Source organism: Scyliorhinus canicula, chromosome 7 (assembly GCF_902713615.1).
Source record: "Scyliorhinus canicula chromosome 7, sScyCan1.1, whole genome shotgun sequence".
In the NCBI taxonomy this organism is placed as follows: domain Eukaryota; kingdom Metazoa; phylum Chordata; class Chondrichthyes; order Carcharhiniformes; family Scyliorhinidae; genus Scyliorhinus; species Scyliorhinus canicula.
In genome coordinates this window covers 191,694,553-191,714,765 of record NC_052152.1, presented here as the reverse complement: position 1 = coordinate 191,714,765, position 20,213 = coordinate 191,694,553, and the positions used below count along the sequence as shown (strand labels likewise).

The following is a 20,213-nucleotide window of genomic DNA, read 5'->3' as shown; positions in this document are numbered from 1 at the left end:
GAAACAAACCTGTTGGACTTTAACCTGGTGTTGTAAGACTTCTTACTGTAGGGAATTTAGTGATGGTAATGCCATTGACTGCCAATGGGTGATGTTTAGATTATCTCTTGTGGGGGATGGCCATTACCTGCCATTTGTCAGCTTAAGCCTGGATATTGTCCAAGTCTTGTTATATTTGTATATGGGCTGCTTCAGTATCTGAGGAGTCATGAATGATGCTGATGATTGTGAAATCATCACTGACCATCCCCACTTCTGTTCTTATGGTGAAAGGGAGGTAATTGATGAGGCACTGAAGATGTTTGGTTTTGTACACTATCCTGAGGAACTCCTGCAGTGATGTCCTGGAATTGCAATAATGTGATTGTCCTTTGATGACCAGTTGTGTGGGACTGCCCTTACCGGGTTCCATTCTTCTCTATGCAGTTATAGCCAGACAGTCAACTGCAATGGTTTCTCTTTGCAATTCCACACCATTACCTCTGGAGTCATAGAACATAGAACAGTACAGCACAGAACAGGCCCTTCGGCCCTCAATGTTGTGCCGAGCCATGATCACCCCACTCAAACCCACGTATCCACCCTATACCCATAACCCAACAACCCCCCCCCCTTAACCTTACTTTTATTAGGACACTACGGGCAATTTAGCATGGCCAATCCACCTAACCCGCACATCTTTGGACTGTGGGAGGAAACCGGAGCACCCGGAGGAAACCCACGCACACAGGGGGAGGACGTGCAGACTCCACACAGACAGTGACCCAGCCGGGAATCGAACCTGGGACCCTGGAGCTGTGAAGCATTTATGCTAACCACCATGCTACCCTGCTGCCCTCAAGAACCTATCCTTGGTCCTTGTTATTTCCCATCTAGATACTGCCCATCTACAAAATCATGTGAATGCGCAAGGTTCCACACCTAGGCTGATAACACCCCCACCTCACTTACTGCATTGCCTGATTTGCCTGACATCCTGTCGTGGATGAGCAAAAATTTTCTCTCAACTAAATACTGGGGGAAAATAAACCCATTGTCTTTGATTCCGGCAAACATTCATTTTTTTAGCCACTGATTCCAACCCTCATCCTGTTTATGGAGGCTGCATGAGATCAATTGCAACGTCACCATCCAGTTTGACTCAGATGAGCTTCTGACCGCATATCCACTCCAAAACCAAGCCTCACTACTTCCTCTATGACTGCTCACCCTGTCCCTGCCTCAGCACATCTGATCAAATTCTCAACCATGACCTTATTACCTGAATTTTAGTCTTCCAGTGAGCTCCTGGCTTGCCTTCCCATGTTGCATATTCCATAAACTTGAGTTCATCCAAAACGCCCCCTGTTATTCTAATTGCAGCAAATCCCATCACCCTGACGTAATTTGGCTTCCTGTCTGTGAACACTTTCATTTAAAAATTCTCATCCTTTTTACATGGGACATGGGAATCTTTCCCCTCTCTCTCTTTGTAACCTTCTTCAGCCATACGGTCTACTGAGGTCTCCATGCCTTACCCTCTGTTGCTCGCACTCTAGATTAATATTCCTTTCCGATACTTCTGCACCTGAGCTGGAACTTCCGGCAGGATTCTCTTTGGAGAACCATGTTGTGTTGTTACCTCTGTCCACAATTTCAAACGCATATTGGAAAAAAGTATAATTTAGACCATGCTTTTGGTTTCACATAAACTGCTTCATATTTTGATTGCCCATCCCTTCTCTGTCACCCCCCCCCCCCCCCACCCCCATCCCCTCACACACACACACACAACTAGCACTACAAACCTTTGCAAAATGTGTGTTTTCCCTTTAAAACATTTTTTTTAAAATTCGGAGTACACAATTCATTTTTTCCAATTAAGGGGCAATTTAGCGTGGCCAATCCACCTATCCTGCACATCTTTGGGTTGTGGGGGCGAAACCCACGCAGACATGGGGAGAATGTGCAAACTCCACACGGACAGTGAGCCAGAGCCGGGATAGAACCTGGGACTTCGGCGCCGTGAGGCAGCAGTGCTAACCACTCTATCACCGTGCTGCCTATGTGTTTTCTCTCTTTAATATTTGAAAAATGTTCAATCGCAGAAACACAAAAGTGTTTTGGAGAAAATGTATTGCCATGTATCAGCTTGTGCATTATCTGTCAAATTGTCTGTGACTCAGTGGCAATAGGATGTGTACAATAATACACTGATGCCTGGTTAACAGTTGTAATGTGGTGACCAGTATGCCAGCCGATAAGCCTGCGCTCCTGGTGCACAGGGTTGTTTCTTTACAAATCATGAAACCTAAGAGCCAAGCCCACGCTGCAGGGCAACAGCAAGGTCAGGAAGTGTTCTAAATCTTGTGTTTTTAAAAACCTATAGATTGTAGAAGGAAGGGAGGGCCTGAGGAAATGAGGAATTCTACACTTTTTGAAGCCTGGTCTACGTCTGTGTGACTAGGTCAGAAGCCAGACAATAGTAAGGAGTACGTGCTAAAAAGCTCTTTGGTAAATACAAGCCAAATTCAAGTGGAGGCTGAGCAAGCAGCCTGCAGAAGTGAGTGGGGGAGGGGATGTGAAACAAATTCAAAAAAAATAAATAAATTGTGCGCCCAAAAACCAGCCCACCAGTGAGTTTTAAAGCTTGTGGACTTTATAGTGCAAGACAGCCACCACTTTTCTTTTCTTTGAGGTACTATGAAAAGAATTTGGTAAAATCTCTCTGGAGCGACAGGTCATTTAAAGAAGTTGTTAGTCCACATCAAAGGATTTGATTTTTGAATGGTTTCCTTTGCTCATTTATCAAGTGCCTAAACTTTTATTTATTGAAAGAGGCCGTGTGATAGAAACCATTTTCACACTGCCATGGTTAATTTGGGTTATTCGAATTTGCAGTGTTCAAATTTAAAGTACCGTAAATGTTTATTATATGGCCTGAAACTCTAGATTAAATATCCTGCCTAAGTAAGTTAAAACGTAGCAATTGGCTTCATTTTCATGTGACTTTTCTCCCTTCCTCCCCCACCTCCCATTTCATTTACTGCTGAAGAAAAATCTTTTGAAATGATGACCTCAACTCCGACATCACAAACTGATCAAGAATAAGATTCTTTGGCTGGACCTACTTTAGTTTATCTGCCAATATTTCGAACAAAGTGTAAAAATGGCTGCACTAGCTGGCAGGGCCTACATGCAACTGAAAAGTGTAATGAGAGTCGTAATTGCAAATGCCACTTCAAAGCAGTGCTGTGAAGGACTGAAAAGTGTTTAATTTTTTTGGCAGTATTTTAAATCCCTCCCCATGTCTGTTTTATTTGTCTGTCTACATGTATACATGTTTTTCTGTTCTTCCAACTAAGGCTGCAATGCAGAAAGATGCTGTCTGAAACAAGGTAGCAGGAGTTAGACAGCTTTTTGCGACAAACCAATCATATCCTACCATGTTGTGTTTAACCAATAGCAGTACAGAATAGGTTAAAGATTGACAATTGCTGTAGCCGGACTCAGAAAGGCCTTCTGGAAATTTCCTCCATCTTTGTTCCACCAAAACAAGGTAAATTCAGCCAAGCTGAAGAACTTTATATATTTTTAGTGTTTAAAGGAAGGTATGATACTCTCTGTCGTATACACTACATGGCTAAAAGGGAGTAATTTCTGCAGTTTTGTTAACAACGTTGTATTTGATGCTGATGGGATCTGCTTTTCAAGCTGTGAGACATGAACAGAGAGCCCAGTGCATTAACTTCTTATGCCCAGGATCCCCCTTTAGTGACGTGCTGTCAGCTCTATTTTACGTTATTTTGTTGTTCCAAAAATGATAGGAAAAACACAAAATATTGTTTTGAATTGATTAAAACACTGATGTAATTCGGTGTCTGGCAGAAGCATATGTCATGCCCAAGGTAAAAAGCTGGTTCAAACCGGTCTGAGCAAGTCTGCCATTGCTGCATCTACAATAGAGCTGCTTTTTCTTTAAATATTTCAAGCCCACTGATTGAGGAGTTATGGTTGTGTTTTCAGGATCTGGGCTAATTTTTAGAGCTCTAATAAACAAGATTAATTTTACATGTATTCTGTTTACAGTCAAAAGTGTTTTCTATAAATATAATTGGGATTCTAAATGGCATTTTATACCAATATAATGTTGTTTTTGTTTTGCATTTCTTCTATGTGAATTAGCTCCTGAATTAAAAGTATTGGTTTCATTTAGCACAGTGGCTGCCTTGCAGTGCAGTCTGATGCAGTTACTTTCTGTTGATTTAATAGACTTAATTGTGTCCTAAATGGTTCTGTTGTGCAGGATTGTAGGCTTGACAATTGCCAGAGTGATTATGAAAAGTGCCACCATTTTAGACACCGATAGGAGCAGACGGACCGTGCCAGGTTCCATTTTTAGACTTTACATATTGTAAACATTGTGTACAGGACAATTAAATGGTTGATAATGGTGTACGCAGGACAAACTGAGCAATCACTGCATTCAGGGCATTGTTTTTTTTCCCCAAAAAAACCTGAAAAAATTTTGGGGAAATTTATTCCATAGCAATTTAGTGATGAGTATTTCTATTCTTGTGCCTTCAGTAATTCTAAAACCAAGGCACTATTTGCTTATTAATTGGGGATTTTATATAATTACGTAGATAGTGCAGGCAAGGTGACCTGTATAAAGCCATTCTTTTTGTTGAGGCATTTCTGATGAATCCTTGAATGCTCTTTCCTTCTGAGTTTTTGTAGGCACATAAGATGTTGATGCTATTATTGTTAGGTGGTAAATAGCCAGCACTCTTCTGCTACAGAGTATCCTTGTAGTGTATTCATGTGGTTGCTTGATGCTGTATTATCTAATTCCTTTCAACACAAACTTCTGTAATATGGACATAGACCTTTCTCAGTTTTGATGCATAAAGAAGTAGGTCTGTGGACGGTAAGTAATTGGAGATTTTCTACTTATTCCATTTTTAAATTATATTTGCTGTGTCATCAAAAACCTGACAGTCAGACTGGATTTTGACCCATAGTTTGAGGTTCAGTTGATTTATATAATTCATGTACCGTACTAGCCATTCACTGTAGAGCATGCAACATACAACTGTGTACATTGCACTAAAATGGCAGCATTGTGGGTTAAATCTTAAGGTCCACATTCTGATTGTAACATCTCCCTGCACCCACCCCAAATATAAACGTGCAAGTTTTGCTTCCTGAGCCTGACTAATTTTATAAGGTTTGCAATCCTATAAACTCTTCTGGTTCTCTATTACTTACTGACTTGTTTGTTCTATTGCTTAGCCTATAAATGTTTTTTAAGTATCCCATGGCATCATTTTGTAGAATAAAATTATACACAATTCTTCAAACAGCAGATGTAGGGGCTATGTTATAACTCAGTTGGCATGACAAATATCACAAGCTGAAGGTGACTGGAAAACCAGAGAGCAACAGATGCTTATTTCAGTTTTGCCAATGGGGTAATTAATTTTGTTTATGCTGGTTGTGATGTATTTATAACGCATTTGAATATTTTATAAAGCATTATGATTGGGAAGAAAAATAAATGGAAGACTAGTGAGAAGAATACATACAAGGAAAGAAAACAAGTGCACTGAGTACTGATGCATCCAGCTACATAAGCACCTTTTTATGGTTATTTTTTCAGGTCATTATTTAATCATTGTCTGTCTAATTTCACCTCCCATCGCCCTGAAACATTGGGCGACATTCTCCCTTTCGGCGGCAGAGGGTCCACGCCGTCGGAAACGGCGTCGCGTTTCACGACGGTGTGAACAGGCCGCTGGGAGTACCGATTCTGGCCCCTACAGGGGGCCAGCACGGCGCTGGAGCAGTTCACGCCACTCCAGCCTCCCATCCCAGCGCGAACTGTGCACTGCGGGATCCGCACATGCGCAGTGGCTGCGGCGCCAACCCGCGCATGCGTGATCTCCTCCCTCAACACGCATGTCCCGACGCAACATGGCATGTGAGTTCAGGGGCCAGCGTGGAAGAAAACAGGCCCGGGGAGCGAGAGACCGACCCGTCAATAGGTGGGCCGCGACCGCGGGGCAAGCCACCCCCAGGCCACCCCCCGTCCCTGCGCGCCAGAGTTCCCGCCGGCTGCGACCAGGTGTGGGCGGCAGGACTCTGCCTTTTTAGAGCGGCCGCTCGGCCCATCCTGGTGAATCGCGTGCCGGCGTCAGGGCAACGTGGCCCAGTTGCGGGGATTCTCTGGCCCGGCTCTGGGCTGGGAGAGTCCCACCCATTCCTCTTGCTCCTGTCGGTACTAGCTCATGCTGAGGCTGAATTCAATAGGGTTTGGCAGTACCTTGGCCAATTGGTCACTCTTTGTGAGCGTTTAACAATGAGTGTCAGCATTTTGTTGTGATCATGCTGGATTCGTCTTTATTTTTCTCTTTCCCTGCTCCTGGTGATGTCATGCTAAAAGTACTATTTACTAAATACTTCTTTCAACCTATACTTTAAACGATTTTAAAAAGAGGAATGTTCCCCTTTTATACTTGTCATACTTCGCATATACCATGGAATTACAGCCTTTGTAGTAAGCAATCCACAGTTGCTCCCAGGTTCCAACGGGTACCTGTATTCCTGTTTTGCCAAGTGGTAACTTTGTCCATTTCCAGGCATTTTCCTCGGTTTTCAGAGATTTTCTTAAATCAGCAGTAAAGTCTATTCCAATGATTCTTCTTTCAACTGTCCACGTGAGGATGAATCTTGCAGAATCTTCAGATAGCTTCAGGATGTGTCTCATCACTTAGAGACCATCTCTTTCCTGCATCTGGCTGTGGTAGCTTGACAGCTTCTTCTCTGTGTTGACCACACAGAACAGCTGTCTCTGATATCGATTGATTTTGTAGGGAAGCCTGTAACCTGATCTTCCTCTGTCCTCCCATGGCAACATGAAATATAGTAACCTTTTGAAGTTGAAATGCTAATGTGTCACTCTTGACCTCTCGTCCCTTTCATTTAGAAGTAGTTGGGCAGTTTACAGCACATCTATTAAAGTCCAATACTTAGAGCACCTTTCTAGACCTTTGGGAACATGGGCCAATATATCTGTTTCCAATTGCTGCATCGTGTCAGCTGGGAGAAAGTGCTGTGAATGGTGGGGGCTTCATTCTTGCAGAGGGGGTGCATCTGGAGTCTGGTCCAATTTCCCTCAGATGCAGACCAGAGGTGGCTACGAGGCTGCCAAGTGCAGAGGTGGGCTATGCAAAGGGCCATCTTAGTTTTCTGGGACTTCATCATGATTATTTTCTTACACATTAGGCCCTTTGAGTCCTCATCCTTCACACCCAACATCCCTTGTTCATACATGCTAATTCCACACCCATCGATCATAATTGACTTGTCTAGCTCTAACTTAGTGCCAACACATAACCCACCACTCATACCACAGGTTGGGAACAATTTTAGAATTCAGCAAAGGACGACCAAGGAACTGATAAATGGAAAAGAGAATATGAATAAAAGTTAGTGAGAAACATAGAAACGGCCTGTTAATGCTTCTTTAGATGTATGAAAAGGAAAAGATTAGCAAGGACAAATGTGGTTTCATTACAGGTGGAGATAGAATTTATAATGGTGGAGAAACTAAACAATTATGTTGTGTCTGTCCTCATAGAGGGAGATACCGAAACTCTCCCAGAAATACCAGGGAACTAAGTGACTTTTGACAGTAACTTCATTGCGGTGTTAATGTAAGCCTACCTGTGACAGAAATAAAGATTATTATTGTGAAAATGAGGAATTGAAATAAATTTGTATTAATAAAAAGGTAGTACTCAAAATTAATGAAATCGAAGTTGATAAATCCCCTGGACCTAATTAGCTACATCCCAGAGTGTTGACGGAGGTATCTCTCGAGATAGAGGATACATTCATAGCATCACTACAATACAGAAGGAGGCCATTTGTCCCATCGAGTCTGCGTTGACCCTCTCAAAGAACACCCTATCTAGGCCCACAACCCACCCTATCCCGGTAACCCAATAACCCCACCTAATCTTTTCAACACTAAGGGTTAATTTGCCATGGCCAGTCTACCTAACCTGCACATCTTTGGACTGTGTGAGGAAACCGGAACACCCGGAGGAAACCCACCAAGACCCGACGTACAAACCCCACACACAGTGAGCTAAGGGGAATTTAACCCGGGTCCCTTGCACTGTGAGGCAGCAGTGCTAACCACTGTGCTACCGTGCCACCCTATTGGTGATTATCTTTGGTTATCAAACCGACTGACAAGGCTGGTGCCATTGTTGTCTGGACTACTGCCCTCTACTTTGCAGAGGTTGAGCGCCTACCTTCCCCCTGGACCATGATTCCATCACCAAAAATCAAACCTTTGTTCCCACATCTTCCCTCCACAGCTTTCAACCTCATAGTCTCCCAGCCCCGCAAAGCCCGCTTCCATCTCCATCCCAAAGTCGACAAACAGGACAGTCCTGGTGGACCCATTGTTTCAGCATGTTCCTGCCCCACTGAACTCATTTCTTCCTAGCTTGACTCCCCTTGTCCAGCCTCTTCTCACCAACATTTGCTATTCCTTTGATGCCCTTTGTCATGTCAACAATTTCCTGGATCTAACCACCACTTCCACTGTGAATGTCCAAAACTTTACACCCCATCCCCCACTTCTGAGGGCCACTGATTCCCACAACTAGATGGACTACAGCTCCTCCCATCCCACTTCCTGTAAAGACCCCATCCCATTCACTCAGTCTGCAAGCATGACCCCAACCTTCCTGTTGCTTGTCATTTCAACTCAGTGTCTTGCTCTCGTGCCCACATGTGTTGGTTAGGTGGATTGGCCATGCTTATTACCCTTCGTATTAAAGGTTAGGTGGAGTTACGGGAATAGGGTGTGGGAGTGGGACTAGGTAGGGTGCTCTTTCAGAGGTCGGTGCGGACTCAATGGCCGAATTGCCTCCTGCGCTGGAGAGATTCTGCCCTTGGCCGACTGCAATGTTCCAGTGAGACCCAATCCAAACTGGAGGAACAGCACTATATCTTCCGATTAGGCACTTTACAGCCTAATGGACTAAACATTTGAGTTCAAGAACTTCAGACTGCAAACTATTTCCACCATCTTAATCTAATTTTTGAATCCAAAATGTTTTTGTCCCAATACAAACCTCCCATTTCTCCACCTCCCCCACATTACCATCTGTCACTTGTTATTAAGTTTTGTTTTCACTGAGCCCTTACCTTTATTCTGCTATTAACATGTTTTGTTATCTTATCTTTATGTCAATATCAGCCACTTCTTTAGTCCTCAACACTCCCATTAACACTTATTTTGTCTTATGACCTAAACATCTTTTTCCTACTCTCCTAGCTCACACCTACCCCAGACTTTCTACTTTGCTTCACCCCATCTTAAACAATATAATATTCATCAGATTTCTCACTCAAGCTCTGAAGAAGAGTCATATGGACTCAAAAGGTTAACTGCAGTATATGCAAATTGTGTTGTTCACAAGGATCTTGGTATTTACTGGACGCTAAAAGCTATAGCATGAAGTTGCAGCAAACAATCAAGAAGGCAAATGGTATGTTGGCCTTCATTGCAAGGTGCTTTGAGGCAGTTTGGTAGCACAGTGTTTAGCACTGCTGCTTCACAGCTCCAGGGTCCCAGGTTCGATTCCTGGCTTGGGGCACTGTCTGGCGGAGTCTGCACGTTCTCCCCGTGACTGCGTGGGTTTGCTTCGGTTCCCTCCCACAAGTCTCAAAAGACGTGCTTGTTAGGTAAATTGGACATTCGGAATACTCCCTCTGTGTACCTGAACAGGTGCCGGAATGTGGCGACTGGGGGCTTTTCACAGTAACTTAATTGCCGTGTTAATGTAAGCCTACTTGTGACAATAAAGATTATTATTATAATTTTATGAATTTAGAGTACCCAATTAATTTTATCCAATTAAGGGGCAATTTAGCGTGGCCAATCCACCTACCCTGCACATCTTTTGGGTTGTGGGGATGAAACCCACACAGACATGGGGAGAATGTGCAACTCCACAAGATATGGAGATGCCGGCGTTGGACTGGGGTGAGCACAGTAAGAAGTCTTACAACACCAGGTGAAAGTCCAACAGGTTTGTTTCAAACACTAGCTTTGGGAGCACTGCTCCTTCCTCCTTGACCTGAGGAAGGAGCAGTGCTCCCAAAGCTAGTGTTTGAAACAAACCTGTTGGACTTTAACCTGGTGTTGTAAGACTTCTTACTGTGCCAACTCCACAAGGACAGTGACCCAGAGCTGGAATCAAACCTGGGACCTTGACGCCATGAGATTATTATTGTTATTATTGAGCACGGGAGTAAAGAGGCCTTGATCAATTGTATAGAACCTTGGTGAGACTGCAGCTGGAGTACAGTGTACAGTTTGGATCTCCTTATCTAAGGAAAGATGTAGTTGCCATGGAAGAGCTGCAACGGAGGCTCCGTAGACAAATCCCTGCAATGGCACTATTGCCTTATGAGGAGGGACTGAGTAAATTAGGTCTGTATTTTTAAAAAATTAATTCCTGAGATCTAGGTGTGGTGAAGGTGATTCACACCGGATTATAATCTGTATATACATGTGTCTATATTGTGTCTATATTGTAAGTGCAGTTGCACTACCTGTCCTCCAGGGGAGTAGCTCTGGGAATGCTCGAGTTGTACGGGGCTTCTCCCTTGGCTCTGCCCAGGACTCCTCCCCCGGAAGCTGCTGTATAAAGATCAGTGCCACATGGTCAGCCGGCCAGTTCACCGAAAGTTCAATGGCTAATGGGCTGGTTCTGTTGTGAGTATATTAAAACCGCTATTCTAATCCTACAAGCACGTGTCTGTAGAATTGTTGGTTCCAACAATTTAATATACTCAGGAAACAGTCGAAAAAATCATGGAAACAGCCCTCAAGCCCGGATGCCTAGAACTCGACCCACAGGATGCAGAGGCTAAGGAAATTTTTTCCCACTGGCTGAGATGTTTTAAAGCCTACCTGGCAGAAGCCAGCACCGCCGGAACAACGGAGGAACAAAAACTCAGCCTACTGCACGCGAGGGTAGGCCACAGAATCTCCACACAGCTAAATCCGGCCGGTTCTTACACCGCAGCGCTGGCAATATTGGCAAAATGTACGTTAGGCCCATTAACGAGGTTTATGCACGCCACGTGTTTACGACTCGCCGTCAGCGGCCTACAGAAACGCTAGCCGAGTTTGTAAGGGAATTGAACAATCTTTCCAATGACTGTAATTATCAAGCCATTACCGCGGCTGAACATAGGGAGCTTGCTGTGTGGGACGTTTTCGTGGCGGGCCTTAGGTCTAACTATGTACGCCAAAGACTGCTAGAAAACGGGGCCCAGGACTTAGACACTACTATGAAGGCTGCTACTACTATGGAGGTTTCCTTCCGCAGCCTCACCTTGTTTCCCGCGGACCCCGCGACCTCATCGTGGACCCCCGACCAACAGTCTCCCCAAGCCTGTGCCGCACGGCCCCCTAGCTACCGCGCTGCCAAAGCCAGTTACTCTGCTGCCCCAGCCAGCTACTCGGCTGCTCCAGCCTGCCATTTCTGTGGCCAAAGCCAGCACCCGTGGCAGCACTGCCTGGCCCGTAACGCGACCTGCAGCAGCTGCAGGCGAAAAGGACACTATGCCAGAGTGTGACTGGCGAAGAAAGCCCCAGCCTCTAACCCTCCCACGGCTCAAAGCACTCGTTCCCTGAATTCACAGGCCTACAGGCCCCAAAATGCTGCAGCCTGTATGCCGACTCCGCCCCCACCCGACATGTGCAACTCGTGGGGGCGGTCATCTTGACAATCCTCCTCCATGCGGCCGGCCATGTGCGACTCATGGGGACAGCCGTCTTGGCAATCCTCCTCCGTGCGGCCGGCCATGTGCGACTCATGGGGGCGGCCATCTTGGGATCATCCCCTTCAAACTCTGAAACTCACCTCGACGACTACAAACTCAGAGGTTAGTCATCACGGGGCCACTCCAGCACAGCTGATCGAGCCGCCGACTACCCGCAACTCAGCGCAGTCACCCTGGATCAATCCCGCCCCAAGCACCTACGAAGTTCGATGGCAGAGGTCCAGATCAACGGGTACATCACGCCATGCCTCTTTGACTCCGGGAGCACCGAGAGCTTTATACATCCAGAACTGGTAAGACGCTGTTCGCTTTCTATTTTTCCGGTGAGCCAAACTACCGCCCTCGCTTCGGGCTCCCACTCAGTCCAAATCCAAGGACGCACCGTTGCTACGCTCACAATTCGAGGCGCTAGTTATTCTAAATTTAAACTTTGTGTCCTGCTACTCTTATTAGGCCTGGATTTCCAGTGCAACCTCAAGAGCCTCACCCTCAGCTTCGGCGGGCCCCTGCCCCCACTCACTATCTGCAGCCTAACCACGCTGCGCATCCCCCCCCCCCCGCTCTTTGCCAATCTCACTCCAGATTGCAAGCCAGTAGCTACTCGCAGCAGGCGATACAGCCTACAGGATAGGGTCTTTATCCGATCGGAGGTCCGACGGCTGCTCAGTGAGGGGATCATAGAGGCCAGTAATAGTCCCTGGAGAGCTCAGGTGGTGGTCGTCAAGACCGGAGAAACATTTCGCATGATCGTCGACTATAGCCAGACCATAAATCGCTTTACGCTCCTAGACGCGTATCCCCTCTCCAGAATTGCAGACATGGTTAATCAGATCGCCCAATATCGGCTATTTTCCACGGTGGATCTGAAGTCTGCATAACACCAGCTCCCAATCCGCCCAGAGGACCGCCACTACACTGCATTCGAGGCCGATGGCCGCCTCTTCCATTTCCTCCGGGTCCCTTTCGGCGTCACTAACGGGGTTTCGGTGTTCCAACGAGCAATGGACCGAATAGTAGACCAGTACGAGCTGCGGGCCACGTTTCCGTATCTGGACAATGTTACCATCTGCGGCTATGACCAGCATGACCACGACGTCAAACTCCACCGTTTTCTCCAAACGGCACAGAAATTAAATCTCACTTCTAACAAGGAGAAATGCGTTTTTCGCACAAACAGACTGGCCATCCTCGGCTACGTCGTGGAGAACGGAGTCCTGGGCCCAGACCTCATCCCCCTCCCTCATTGCCCCAAGGCCCTCAAACGGTGCTTGGGGTTCTTCTCATACTACGCCCAGTGGGTCCCTCAATATGCGGACAAAGCCTGCCCACTCTTTAAGGCCACACGATTTCCCCTGTCAGCTGAGGCGCGCCAGGACTTCAGCTGCATCAAGGAGGACATCGCCAAAGCAGCCATGCGGGCGGTGGATGAATCCACTCCCTTTCAGGTTGAGAGCGACGCCTCAGAGGTAGCTCTAGCAGCCACTTTAAATCAGGCAGGGAGGCCCGTTGCATTTTTCTCCCGTACCCTATCCGCTTCAGAACTCAGACACTCCTCAGTCGAGAAGGAAGCACAAGCCATCGTGGAGGCTGTTCGTCACTGGAGGCACTACCTCCCAGGTAGGAGGTTTACCCTCATCACCGACCAACGATCGGTTGCCTTTATGTTTGACAACTCGCAAAGGGGCAAAATAAAAAATGATAAAATCCTTCGGTGGAGGATCAAACTCTCCACCTATAGTTACGATATTAAATATCGACCGGGGAAGCTCAACGAGCCCTCGGATGCCCTATCCCGCGGGACATGCACCAGCGCGCAGATCAGCCGTCTGAAAGCCATCCACGCTGACCTCTGCCATCCAGGGGACACCCGGCTTGCCCACTACGTCAGAGCCCGAAACCTGCCTTTCTCCAACGAGGAGGTAAAAGCGGTCACCAGGGACTGCCCGATCTGTGCAGAGTGCAAACCGCACTTTTATAGACCAGACAGGGCCCACCTGGTCAAGGCTTCTAGGCCTTTTGAATGCCTTGCGATCGATTTCAAAGGGCCACTCCCCTCCACTAACAAGAACATTTATTTCCTCAACATCATTAACGAGTTCTCCCGATTCCCTTTTGCCATTCCATGCCCTGATATGACCTCCCACACAGTCATTAGGGCCCTGCATAGTGTCTTCACCCTGTTCGGTTTCCCCAGCTACGTGCACAGCGACCGGGGTTCGTCCTTTATGAGCGACGAGCTGCGTCAGTACCTGCTCGACAAGGGCATCGCCTCGAGCAGGACTACCGGTTACAACCCCAGGGGGAACGGGCAGGTGGAGAGGGAGAACGCGACGGTCTGGAAGACCGTCCTACTGACCCTCCTGTCTAGAAAGCTCCAAGTCTCCCAATGGCAAGAAGTCCTCCCAGACGCGCTCCACGCAATCAGATCCCCCCTCTGTACAAATCAAACCCCTCACGTGTGACTCTTCATTTTTTTCTAGGGGCACTACCACGGGAGTATCACTTCCGGCGTGGCTGAGGACACCAGGCCCGGTCCTCCTGAGGAAGCACGTCAGGGGGCACAAAACTGACCCCCTTGTTGAAAAGGTGCGCCTACTCTATTCCAACCCCCAGTACGCATTCGTGGAGTTCCCGGACGGTCGCCAGGACACAGTATCCCTTCGGGACCTGGCACCTGCTGGATCCAGCCCCCCCTACCCCCGCTGAGGAACCCCTTACCCCGTTCCCTATGCTGCCGCCCCCTCACGCCCCCGATTCCGCAAGCTCACCCCACCGGTTCCACGCGCCAGAACCAGCCCGCCCCCAGCGCCCCCAGTCTCCGGTCGAGCCAGAGGTGTATAAAGTTCGGATGAGACCCGCCCCGGAGTCTGCCATCGTACCCCAGCTCTCAACACCCACCCAGCCACTGCAAGAGGCTGCAACCCCGGTGCTCCGCAGATCGAAAAGAACAATTCATCCACCGGACAGACTAACTCTGTGAGCCACCACCCCCACTGGACTCGATTTTTTTCACAGGGGGTGAATGTGGTGAATGTGATTCACACCGGATTATAATCTGTATATGCATGTGTCTATATTGTAAGTGCAGTTGCACTACCTGTCCTCCAGGGGGAGTAGCTCTGGGAATGCTCGAGTTGTACGGGGCTTCTCCCTTGGCTCTGCCCAGGACTCCTCCCCCGGAAGCTGCTGTATAAAGATCAGTGCCACATGGTCAGCCGGCCAGTTCACCGAAAGTTCAATGGCTAATAGGCTGGCTCTGTTGTGAGTATATTAAAACCGCTATTCTAATCCTACAAGCACGTGTCCGTAGAATTGTTGGTTCCAACAGTAGGCATCATGGAATCCCTACAATGCAGAAGATGGCCATTTGGCCCATCAAGTCTGCACTGACTTGAATGAGCACCCTATCATGGCCCACTCCCTTGCCCTATAATTTCACCTAACCTAAGGGTCAATTTAGCATGGCCAATCCACCTAAACTGGCCATGTTTGGATTGAGGGAGGAAACCGAATCACCCAGAGGAAACCTACACAGACACGGGGAGAACGTGCAAACTCCACACAGTAGAAGATTGAAATCGAACCCAGGTCCTTGGTGTTGTGAGACAGCCGTGCTAACCACTGTGCCACCAGCATTTGTTGTCCATCCCTAATTGCCCTTGAATTGAGTGATTTGCTGGGTCATTTTAGGAGGCAGTTAAAAGTCAACCATATTGCTTTTGGTCTGGAGAAAAAGGACATTATTGAACCAGATAGTTTCATGGCCACAATCCCAAATTTTTATTGAATTCAAATTTCACCATTTGCCACCTGTAATAACCCTTACAAAGCCCATAGGGATACACTTCTTCCCATTAGATTCATAGAATATGAGCTTCTCTGCTAGTGGGCGGAGGCCTGCCCAGCTGGGCTCATTACCCTACCCCTTAAAAGCCAGCCTGGACTGCGACTGGAACTTCCTTCAGTCCTGACCTGGACCTATTGGGCGCGATTCTCCGCAAATGCGCCGAGTCGTAAAGGCTGCCGTGAAACTGGCCGTGTTTCACGGCAGCCTCAGCGCCCCATCCTGGGACCCGACTCTTCCCCCCCCCCCCCCCCCCGGGCGGGGCTAGCAGCGGGGCCCCGTGAAGCACGGCATCGCGGCCTTAGCGACCGTCGCTAAGTCCGCGCGCCAAGCGTCACGCCGGCTGACGCGCACGATGACGTCAGCCGCGCATGCGTGGATTGGAAGGCTCCAACCCGCACATGCGCGGGGGCCGTCATCTCCCTCAGCCGCCCTGCAGACTGATCCTGCGGGGCGGCGGAGGGAGAAAGAGTGCGTCCGTTACGGACGCACTGCCTGCGATCGGTGCCCACCGATCGCGGGCCCATGCCCCCCCTGGCATGTGCTCTAGTGCTCTTCGGGGGGGTTTAAACTAATTCAGCAGGGGGATGGGAACCTAAATTGTACTCCCAGTGTACAGGATGTTGAGAGTAGTGAGGTCAGGGATAGGGTTAAAAGTTCGAAAGAGGGCACCGGCAAGCAGGACGCTGGTTTGAAGTGTGTCTACTTCAACGCCAGGAGCATCCGGAATAAGGTGGGTGAGCTTGCAGCATGGGTTGGTATCTGGGATCTCGATGTTGTGGCGATTTCGGAGACATGGGTAGAGCAGGGACAGGAATGGTTGTTGCAGGTTCCAGGATTTAGATGTTTCTGTAAGAACAGAGAAGATGGTAAAAGAGGGGGGGGTGTGGCATTGTTAATCAAGGAAAGTATTACGGCGGTAGAAAGGACGCTTGAGGACTACGGCAGTATGGGCCGAGGTTAGGAACAGTAGAGGAGAGGTCACCCTGTTGGGAGTTGTCTATAGACCTCCGAATAGTCCCAGAGATGTCGAGGAAAGGATTGCAAAGATGATTCTTGACAGGAGCGAGAGTAACAGGGTAGTTGTTATGGGGGACTTTAACTTTCCAAATATTGACTGGAAATACTATAGTTCGAGTACTATAGATGGGTCAGTTTTTGTGCAGTGTGTGCAGGAGGGTTTTCTGACACAGTATGTAGACAGACCAACAAGGGGCGAGGCCACATTGGATTTGGTACTGGGTAATGAACCCGGCCAGGTGTTAGATTTAGATGTAGGTGAGCACTTTGGTGATAGTGATCACAACTCGGTTATATTTACTTTAGCAATGGGCAGGGATAGGTATATACCGCAAGGCAAGAATTATAGCTGGGGGAAAGGCAATTATGATGCTATTCGGCAAGATTTAGGAGGTATAGGATGGGGAAGGAAACTGCAGGGGATGGGTACAATCGAAATGTGGAGCTTTTTCAAGGAACAGCTACTGCGTGTCCTTGATAAGTATGTACCTGTCAGGCAGGGAGGAAGTTGTCGAGCAAGGGAGCCGTGGTTTACTAAGGAAGTTGAAGCACTTGTCAAGAGGAAGAAGAAGGCTTATGTTAGGATGAGACATGAAGGCTCAGTTAGGGCACTTGAGAGTTACACGTTAGCCAGGAAGGACCTAAAGGGAGAGTTAAGAAGAGCGAGGAGAGGACACGAAAAGTCGTTGGCGGATAGGATCAAGGAAAACCCTAAGGCTTTCTATAGGTATATCAGGAACAAAAGAATGACTCGAGTAAGATTAGGGCCAATCGAGGATAGTAGTGGAAAGTTGTGTGTGGAATCAGAGGAGATAGGGGAAGCATTAAATGGATATTTTTCGTCAGTGTTTACACTGGAGAAAGACAATGTTGTCGAGGAGAACACTCAGGTTCAGTCGACCAGGCTAGATGGAATTGAGGTTCAAAAGGAGGAGGTGTTAGCAATTTTAGAAAATATCAAAATAGATAAGTCCCCTGGGCCAGATGGGATTTATCCTAGGATTCTCTGGGAAGCCAGGGAGGAGATTGCAGAGCCTTTGTCCTTGATATTTATGTCGTCTTTGTCGACAGGAATAGTGCCGGAAGACTGGAGGATAGCAAATGTTGTCCCCTTGTTCAAGAAGGGGAGTAGAGACAACCCTGGTAATTATAGACCTGTGAGCCTTACTTCGGTTGTGGGTAAAATGTTGGAAAAGGTTATAAGAGATAGGGTTTATAATCATCTTGAAAAGAACAAGTTGATTAGCGATACTCAACACGGTTTTGTGAAGGGTAGGTCATGTCTCACAAACCTTATTGAGTTTTTTGAGAAGGTGACCAAACAGGTGGATCAGGGTAAAGCTGTTGATGTGGTGTATATGGATTTCAGTAAGGCGTTTGATAAGGTTCCCCACGGTAGGCTATTGCAGAAAATAAGGAAGTATGGAATTGAAGGTGATTTAGCGGTTTGGATCAGTAATTGGCTAGCTGAAAGAAGACAGAGGGTGGTGGTTGATGGCAAATGTTCATCCTGGAGTTCAGTTACTAGTGGTGTACCGCAAGGATCTGTTTTGGGGCCACTGCTGTTTGTCATTTTTATAAATGACCTGGAAGAGGGTGTAGAAGGATGGGTTAGTAAATTTGCAGATGACACGAAGGTCGGTGGAGTTGTGGATAGTGCTGAAGGATGTTATCGGATACAGAGGGACATAGATCAGCTGCAGAGCTGGGCTGAGAGGTGGCAGATGGAGTTTAATGCGGAAAAGTGTGAGGTGGTTTACTTTGGAAGGAGTAACAGGAATGCAGAGTACTGGGCTAATGGCAAGATTCTTGGTAGTGTAGATGAACAGAGAGATCTCGGCATCCAGGTACATAAATCCTTGAAAGTTGCCACCCAGGTTAATAGGGCTGTTAAGAAGGCATATGGTGTGCTAGCCTTTATAAGCAGGGGGATTGAGTTTCGGAACCACAGGGTCATGCTGCAGCTGTACATAACTCTGGTGCGGCCACACCTGGAGTACTGCGTGCAGTTCTGGTCACCACATTATAGGAAGGATGTGGAAGCTTTGGAAAGGGTTCAGAGGAGATTTACTAGGATGTTGCCTGGTATGGAGGGAAGGTCTTACGAGGAAAGGCTCAGGGAATTGAGGTTGTTTTCGTTAGAGAGGAGAAGGCTGAGAGGTGACTTAATAGAGACATATAAGATAGTCAGAGGGTTAGATAGGGTGGACAGTGAGAGTCTTTTTCCTCGGATGGTGATGACCAACACGAGGGGACATAGCTTTAAATTGAGGGGTGAGAGATATAGGACAGATGTCAGAGGCAGTTTCTTTACTCAGAGAGTAGTAGGGGTGTGGAACGCCCTGCCTGCAACAGTAGTAGACTCGCCAACTTTAAGGGCATTTAAGTGGTCACTGGATAGACATATGGATGAAAATGGAATAGTGTAGGTCAGATAGGCTTCAGATGGTTTCACAGGTCGGCGCAACATCGAGGGCCGAAGAGCCCGTACTGCGCTGTAGTGTTCTATGTTCTATGTTCTATGGCACGCCCGTGGTACTGCCATGCCAATCGGGGCCCTGGATGCCCAGAACGGGCATGTTGCGGCCGTTTTTACGACGGCAAAAAGCAGGTGTGTTTGCTGCCGTAAAAACGGCCGTAAAGGCCTGGGAACTCGGCCCATCGGCCTGGGGAGAATCGCTGTTCGCCGTAAAAAACGGTGAGGAGCGATTTGTGTCGTGGGGGGGAGAATAGCGGGAGGGCGTGAAAAATGTCGGGGACGCCCTCCCGCTATTCTCCAACCCGTCGTGGGCAGCGGAGAATCGCGCCCATTGTGTTGTAAGCTGCCATAGCGGCTGGTTCCTTCAATAAAACTCGAGGTAACTCCTGTCCTGGATCTTTATACCACCACTGCATTCTCTTATTCTCTCGAGAAGTCACCCAGATTGTAAATTTACAACAAATACTTTTATTATGCACAGTATTATAGTTGAACTGGTAGAAAATGGAACTGACAATTTGCTACCCCTTCGCTCGAGTGAAATGAGGCCGGTGGATAGTGGGAGAGGCTGAAAACGGGAACTGCGCCAGGTTATAAACAGTCTGGGATGCAACTGGCCCACTCACATAGGCGAAATCGGGATCTCGCTATAGCTTAGTGAGAGACCATTTATCACCACTTAAGTCCATTACCATACAATCAATGGGAGCCACCCCATATCCAAAGGCTTGCCGTGATTCATCGGCCTCCCCAGCAAGTGGTCACACTGGCACCGATTTAGTACTCCTTTTGAAAAACGTGAAGTGCTTCTGTGGCGAGCCGAGGAGGTGAGTAGCCATCTTTGCTCACTGGCAAAGAGCATGGGCTTGCCACCCCAGTGCTCAGCAGGGGGTAGGGGACCCTCAGCTGGAGGGAGGGGGGGTGGAACCCTGGCTGTGGGTTGGAGACTCTCCACAGAGATGGGCAGCCATGGGAGGGGGAGATATTTGGGAGGGGGGGGGGAGGCAACCA

At 47.7% G+C, this 20,213-nt stretch overlaps 1 protein-coding gene across 12 annotated transcripts in view; it reads left to right on the top strand.

Annotated features, from left to right (window-relative positions):
• zmynd8 (zinc finger, MYND-type containing 8) overlaps nucleotides 1–20,213 on the top strand; it is a 283,096-nt gene that overhangs the window by 115,228 nt on the left and 147,655 nt on the right. The window contains exon 1 of one of the 12 annotated variants that reach the window (XM_038803562.1): nucleotides 3,460–3,538. The exons of 10 other annotated variants lie outside the window; for them this stretch is intronic. The gene's annotated coding sequence lies outside the window, so the exon portion shown is untranslated. Of the gene's footprint in view, nucleotides 1–3,459; nucleotides 3,539–4,886; nucleotides 4,910–20,213 lie in introns of those variants that run through there. One more of the 12 variants, XM_038803565.1, reaches the window with a different exon arrangement.